The sequence below is a fragment of the Sarcophilus harrisii genome, chromosome 5 (assembly GCF_902635505.1).
Source record: "Sarcophilus harrisii chromosome 5, mSarHar1.11, whole genome shotgun sequence".
NCBI lineage: Eukaryota > Metazoa > Chordata > Mammalia > Dasyuromorphia > Dasyuridae > Sarcophilus > Sarcophilus harrisii.
The window spans coordinates 39,124,771-39,132,037 of NC_045430.1; the positions used below are offsets into that span (position 1 = coordinate 39,124,771).

At 30.3% G+C, this 7,267-nt stretch overlaps 1 long non-coding RNA gene across 1 annotated transcript; it reads left to right on the forward strand.

Annotated features, from left to right (window-relative positions):
• Window positions 1-5,116: 5,116 nt before the first annotated feature.
• Window positions 5,117-6,084, forward strand: LOC116419195. The gene is made up of 2 exons (XR_004229441.1): window positions 5,117-5,954; window positions 6,042-6,084. It is a non-coding gene; the product is annotated as an uncharacterized LOC116419195 (long non-coding RNA).
• Window positions 6,085-7,267: the final 1,183 nt, after the last annotated feature.

The following is a 7,267-nucleotide window of genomic DNA, read 5'->3' on the forward strand; positions in this document are numbered from 1 at the left end:
AAATATTAGTTTAATTCTGTCTTTTACAATTTGATTTTATCCTATTTCTGCTTGTGTCATGATTTTTTGTCTCTAAACTTATTTCAAATTTTCATATGTCATTCATAAATTAAGTTTAGAAATCCAGTTCTCTTGTTAATTATGTTTCTATTCTTGTGTATAGAAACATAAGGGCAATAGAGTGGCCATAAAGGGCATTGCCCTTCTATTGTCCTTGAAGGATGCATATGGCCCATGATCTTCAAAACACAAAGCAATTCTTCAGTTCTAATTGGCGTGTAATACAAACAAGTCTAGTCCAATATCTCTGACCTTGAAGATTGATTCAAAAAATAACATTTCTTAGACACAAAACAAAAAGAAGTGCTTGTTATTAACGCTGTGTTCCCAACTATCAGTCTATTGTGTTGTTCCTATCCTCATGATGTTATCCACTTTCTAAGCTATCTCAGTGTTTTCCCCACCTTCCCAACTCCTTTCTTCTTTATTTCTCAAAATAATATTAAGGCCAGTAATCACTAGCTATTTGTCTTTGATGATTGAAAACGCTCATTGACCCAATTTCGTTCTTTCTTGCTAGGCTAACTAATAAATCAGGCATAGATTTGTTTTTTCTCAGTTTACCTTTACTTTACAAATTAACAGTTTCAGCTAGATTGAGCATGCAAATCATTCTTTACAGCTTTTGGTGCTTTGCATTTGTGAAACAAACATCTCACAAAAAACGTAAAATGTAGTAGTAAATTGCCATTACAAAAGAATCAGCTAAATGCATAATTAGTAAGCTAGAAGATTCTTAGTATATATATATATATATATGTACATATATATATTCTATCAAAATGGGAGATGAATATTATTCATATGAGAAATATATTTCTAAATAAAGTAACTTTTCATTTAAAAATCAATTTAGAATTGAAAAAAATCGGATTTAAAGGATCAGCAGACAGCAATAAAGAATGTTTTGATAAAAGATATTTGGGACAGATATGGAAGAATGATATTGAAACTTCAGATATTTCATTTCAGTACATGTATTTTTATGCTCATTTTAATGTGTTTTTAGGAATTTAGTGTACTTTGAAATGCAATTTTTGTCTTATTTGTGGAGATGAAATTTTCTTTGTTGAAATTTCCCTGTTGGGTATTTACATAGTATAGGGAGCCCATTGAGAGTGTTCATGCTGGCATTTTTACACCTTTCTAATAGGATAAGAAAGCTAACATAAATTATTTGATTATTTTCCCCTTAGTAGGCAAAATGATTATAATAACAGAATTATTATGGATCTAGATTCATGTGAAAGAGTCTTTGTCCTGTTTTCTTTCTTAAAGGCAGTCTAAATTTTATTCACAAATAGTAAAATAATAATCTAAAATTTCAATGTACAGAAATGTACGTTATTTTAGAAAAATATAATTGTATATAAATGTTACTATATGGCATCAAAACATGCCATAATAATAAAATCTTAGTATTGATGATCAATGTTAATCTAAATTATTTTTATCTCACTTGACAAATCTTCTCTCCAAAAATAATTTGAAAACTTTGTGACTCAAAAGTAAAGTGGCCAACTTTTTTTATTTGAATGGCTCTAATAGTTGGAGATGTTTTCTTATTTAGAACTATAATTTACCTTTCTACAATTTGTAGCCAGAGGTAATGATTCTGACTTAAAGAGTCAAGTTGAACAAATCAAGCTCTTGTCCTACATTTTAAGCCCCTAATTAGTTGATAGCTATTATCCTGGAATCCTTTGAATGATCTTTCTTATAAACCAGATATTCTCACTTGCTTAACAGTTCTACCTGTGATATGAATCATAAATGACCTCTAAGGTCTTTTATTTCCTCTGAACTGCACATTTCCATTGTCTTATTTAAACATAATGATACATATGTGATTTTACCAATATAGGTTAGAGGCCTGTTTTGTCTCAGTAAGGTTGCTGTCGGTTTTTTGACCTTTTGGAAGCCACATCATATTAAAACTATGGCACAATAACAGATACATGGAGATTGTCTCAGGAGACATTCTATGAAAACATTTTGCCCCAGTATGTACAGCTATTTTTTTTTCTATTCAAATTGTATACACCTCTATTGAATCCAATTCAAAGGGAAATTGCAAAATTTATTATTTTTAATCAGCAAAGACTTCATGAAAGAGGTAATAATTAAGGCTTAATAATAGGGTCAAATTTGATTGGCCGAAAGGGAGGAGGAACAATTTCCAAAAAAGAGGATAGGCAGAAGAAAGTAAGGATGCTTGCAAGTAATGTAAACACTGATGTTTAACTATGACAGAGAACCTATAATAGGAACATAAATTATTTTCTGTAAAAGAGAGAGTGTGGGAAGTCACTGTTATTTCTGATTCAGTATAATACTTTGAAACCTATTTTAAGGAAGCATTTTGAAAAATATTATTTAATATTCATTATGTAATATAATCATAATAATCATAAAGAAAGTATCCTGAGTTAGAATTTTATCATTACTTACAAGTTTAGCCATTTCTGTACAGAAAAATGTATATCCCAGGCTACAACACTATGTTTACCAGAGTTACCTCTTTGTAAAGAAAAAAAAAGCATAAACTTGGAAAATGTAAGCATGAGATTTCTTTTTTTTTTGAAGAAAATATTATAAAAATATTTTATTATCTGTAGAACACTAATTTCTCTCTAAGTGGAAATAATTTATCAGCAGAAAACGTTCTGGAGTGCTTTCATCAGTGGGCTTGCTAACTATGTTGTTGATGTTTTCATTTGAACTGTATGCCCCTGGAAGTGTCCTGGAAAGAGCTGCAAGACTTATACGTGTATCCAAATTTCAAAACATATAAAAGGCAGTATTTCATTAGGACAATGTGAAAGTAAGATTATATTATGTAGATAGTGGATTTTCTGTTAAAAAAAAGAAAAAGAAAAATGGTATCTGGGAGGTGAAGAAATAGGGGATGGGTCTTGGGAGTTGGAATAAAGTCTATGATCAAATTCACAGCAGAGAAGAAATTGTATGAAGTTCTAGTACTACTCATAGTACTATAAGCAGTATCGCTAAAGTGTTACCTGAACATAAAAAAAAATAGGATAGAAGTAGTATTGGAAATGGAGAGAAACATTCAATGGACAAAGAGAGAGAACAGAAATAGCTTTGTATGATGTGGAGTGACCGACTGAATATAGGAATTATCTGTTAATACACATCCAGCCTTTGCATTGTGTTTGATTTTAGCAAACCCAATGAGCTACTTTATTAAGTTGGTTAGATATACATATAACTACTTCTGTGATTTGAGAATGTTCCACATAATTCTTTTTGATGATAGAGACTAGACTTCTACTTTCATTGAAAGAGTCTTAGAGAATTATCTAGAGCACAGAAAGTTTAAGTGCTTTGTTTATAATTACACAACCAGCATGGTTCACACAAAAAACATACTGGGACCTTTCTCATTCCAGGCCTGCCTCTCATACTTTTTTGATCTTTCTCATCCCCAGATGCTGAAAACTTTGGTTTATCATTGCCATGAGTCTTATTAGATAAAATGTAAACTTTAAAAATAGGTTTCAAAACTTCAATTTTAAGAAATTTAATTATTTATTTTTAAAAGCTAGAATCTTCTGTTTCTGTTCAGACCTTTGTACTGTAAGCTGATGATAGCAAATGGTGACAAAAGTGAAAAAGGTGAAAAAAGAGTAGGCGACAAAAAGTGAGGAACAGAATAGTGGAAGATGGCTGCCTTGGAACCAAGGAGAAAAAGCAGCCAAAGAGTCCCTTCCTTTCACACAGAATATGAGGAGCTCCGGATGTACTGGGAGTACTTTGTTGGCCAATTTTGTGGCAACTTATTGAAAAATAAAGTATTTGCCAATAACTGGGGAAGGGGAGGGGGAACAACTTGCCAATATTCATTTAGCAGAAGCAGAAATGAAGGCTCCTAAGGCCCTGGATGGGAGGATTCCAACTCATCTTTGCACTTTACTTCATACTGCTTGTCTTCTCTCTTTTTTTTTTTTTTTCAGCCAAAGTATTTTGGTCATTGTCCTTTCAGGCCATCTGGTGAAACTCTCTTCCTTTAGAAACTTTCTCATGTGCAAACTCCATAAAGCTTTTCTGGAGTTTACTACTCTTCCTGACAATTAATTCCCAATATCTCAATTTGTTAATTTCTTTGAAATTCAAAACTAGTATCAACTAGTGTCACAGAGTACCTACTATTATGTGCATGACATTGCAACCCATCCCAAGATTTACTCAACTTAAGACACAATACCCATCAAATGTAAATAATAAAAAAAAGAATTATACATAAATATTCACTTACCTCAGTTGGTCTAGATATTCTGGAAATTGAGAGACTGAGGGTGACTTAGCCTATCCAACTTGTCTGAGTTATATACTGTCTACTTTGTCCATTTCTGAGGTACAAAAAAAATTGAACTCACTTTCCTGCTAGATTTTCAATGATGTGTTCACACAGAATATACACATAGAAACAAATATGGTTCACTTCTAGCAGCATATAAGCTATCCCCTTTTCCTGGAAATTAAACAGTCCCATGTATTCCACCTTTCCATAGCCATTGAATCATGTTCTTTCCTAATCAGGAAATACTGTCCACATGAATGAAGGGGGGAAAAAACCATTAAGATCAGAAACATATTAAACAAGTTGTCTATCTTCTATCCTCTAGAAAGAGTTAGGTAATTAGGACTTTTTTAGCCAGGTTGAGTGAATAAAATATTAACAAGCAAGTAAGTTAAGATGTTTATGTTACTAATGTATATTTGTTTTATGCTGTTAGGGAAGTATTTGTTTTCAGTTTCAAAATTCTAACCTTCCTTTAATTTCTTAGTATATGAATAGATGGCCATATACTAAGACTAACTTTATAGCTTCTTGTAGTACAAAATTTAAGACCTTTTTGTATTGTTGTATGATAAACTAATTTTGTATTATAAAATAAATGATGTGTATATTTTTTTACATTTTACATTTACATTTAAATTTTACATTTTATTTTCTGATATTTATCATCACTCTCTATAAATACCTTGATTTTCTGTAAAGGAAAAATTATATTGGTTGAAGGGAATTTTATATTAGTAACATTGAATTAGCATTTAGAGATATAGAACAGTTATGTTTTTTAAAACTATTTACAAAATTGAAACGCTTTATACATCATTCCCTAAATATCCTTCATAGACCTTTTTTTTTCTGGAATTAATGCACCAAGAAATTTTTAAATACATAAAGCGACAGATACCAAATGTATCATTGTATCAGTAGATAATGTGGGTAATGAAAACTATTCATTCTGCATACATACTGCTAAGTGGATGTATTCAGAACATTTGTCTCTAGCCCTTATAGTTCTGTGATAACAACGTGAATTATAGATTGTTTTAAAATCTTATTTTTTAATGGATAATATATTGCTGAATTTGTCAGTTATATAATTAGTTAAGAAATCATCCACCCTATGAGCACTTGTTGAATTTATCATGCTCATTGTTTGGAAGATATGCTGCTGCACTATTGCATTAATTTTGTAATTAGCCCCCAATGAGGTTGATTATCCTTTTTTAAAAAAAATTGACTAACTTTTATGTGTGTCATGCATGAGCACGTTTATAATGTCCCTAATGTCATATGGACACATAAATATATGAGTTTCTTGGAATCTGATCTATGGGAAATGTAAACTGAATGTTGGGACAATATTTTAAGTATTAATAATTGATTTTAATTTCAGTCAGGCAAATTTCATGCTATTATACCATGTTAAAACATTCATTCTTTTTGTCCTGTAATGAGAACTAACAAACCTATTCATTTTACATGAAAATCTGATTGAATTGTTGTTTATTTATAGGTGATAATAAATATTTTGTTCTTTTTTTAAGGTCACCAGAGGAGAAATTCTAATGGGAAGGTAACAACATTGATAAGTTATTATTGGATGTGGACTGAAAACTTTCTATGTAACTATTTTCTTATTTACTTATCCCACTCTTCAAAGGAAGGGTTCTTTTACAAACCAAGAAGTAGGAAAAGGAGTTGAGAAAAAAAAAAAGTCGGTAAGCTTTACAATTTCATAATTTAGGTAGAAAAGAAACTTATGTTAAGGTATTTTCGTTCATCATCTTTCCCTTTGTCCCCATTTTATTTCACCATTTCATGGAAGAATTTGATTTACATGCTGCAAATGGTATTTTTCCTTATTTACCCTTCTTTATCAGCATAAGAAAAAGTGTATTTTTCAAAAATCACACCTAATACAGGTTCCATCCAGTAGTCTTCAATTTTCTTTTTTAATTTAGTACTTTGGTCACCTTATTTCAAATTGCATTTTTATACTTCCTGGCCCTTTTCTTTATTGCATGAAGGCACATGAATTCAGTACTGCATGTATCCTCTCAATTCAAGGTATCATACATGAACCAATTATTATATTTCATATGCATACCACTTGTCTCCTGATTGACTCTAGGAGGCAAAAATTTAAAAAAAAATTAGCCTTGAGGACTTTACTGTCTGTGAAGGGATACAACATAAAAACAGATAAGTATATTACAGAATTAGGAGTAAAGAAGGCAAAAGAACTGGATAAAATTTCTCTGAAAAAATTGAGGGGAGAGTTTGAAAGGTTAATTAATAATGGTTGTGGAAGGGAGATTTCATAAGTGAAATGAAGAAGTAAGATACTACAGAGGCAAACTAAAGATGGAAAAAACTTTAAAATTAAATATTGACTGCATATTGTTATGATTATCCTTTTCATATATCATTAATGGTCCTTTATTTGCATTTTTATAAACCACTAAATATGTAATCATTATATTTTTAAAAGAGAATACTTAAACTTATGTATTGTCATTTTGTTGCTAAATCTGCAATGCAGAATGAAAGTTTAAAAATTAATCTTTAAAAATTATTATTCTGAAAAGAAGTTACACTCAAAGTAGTTCATATTTGGAAAAAATGATTAGAAGAAATGGCAATTCTTCTTTTAAAATTTTTAATTTTTTAATTTTTTTTAAAATAAAATATTTTTATTGAATATTTTTAAAAATTTTTAAATATTTTTAAAAAAAATATTCACTGAAAGGATGCAGATTGTAAGCATTTTCTGTAGAAAATATTTCAGCATAGTAGATGAAGAGCTGACTTCAAAGCCAAAAAGCCATGCTTTCAAATTTCAACTCTGATTTATACCAGCTGTGTGATTCTGTGCAAGTCACTAAA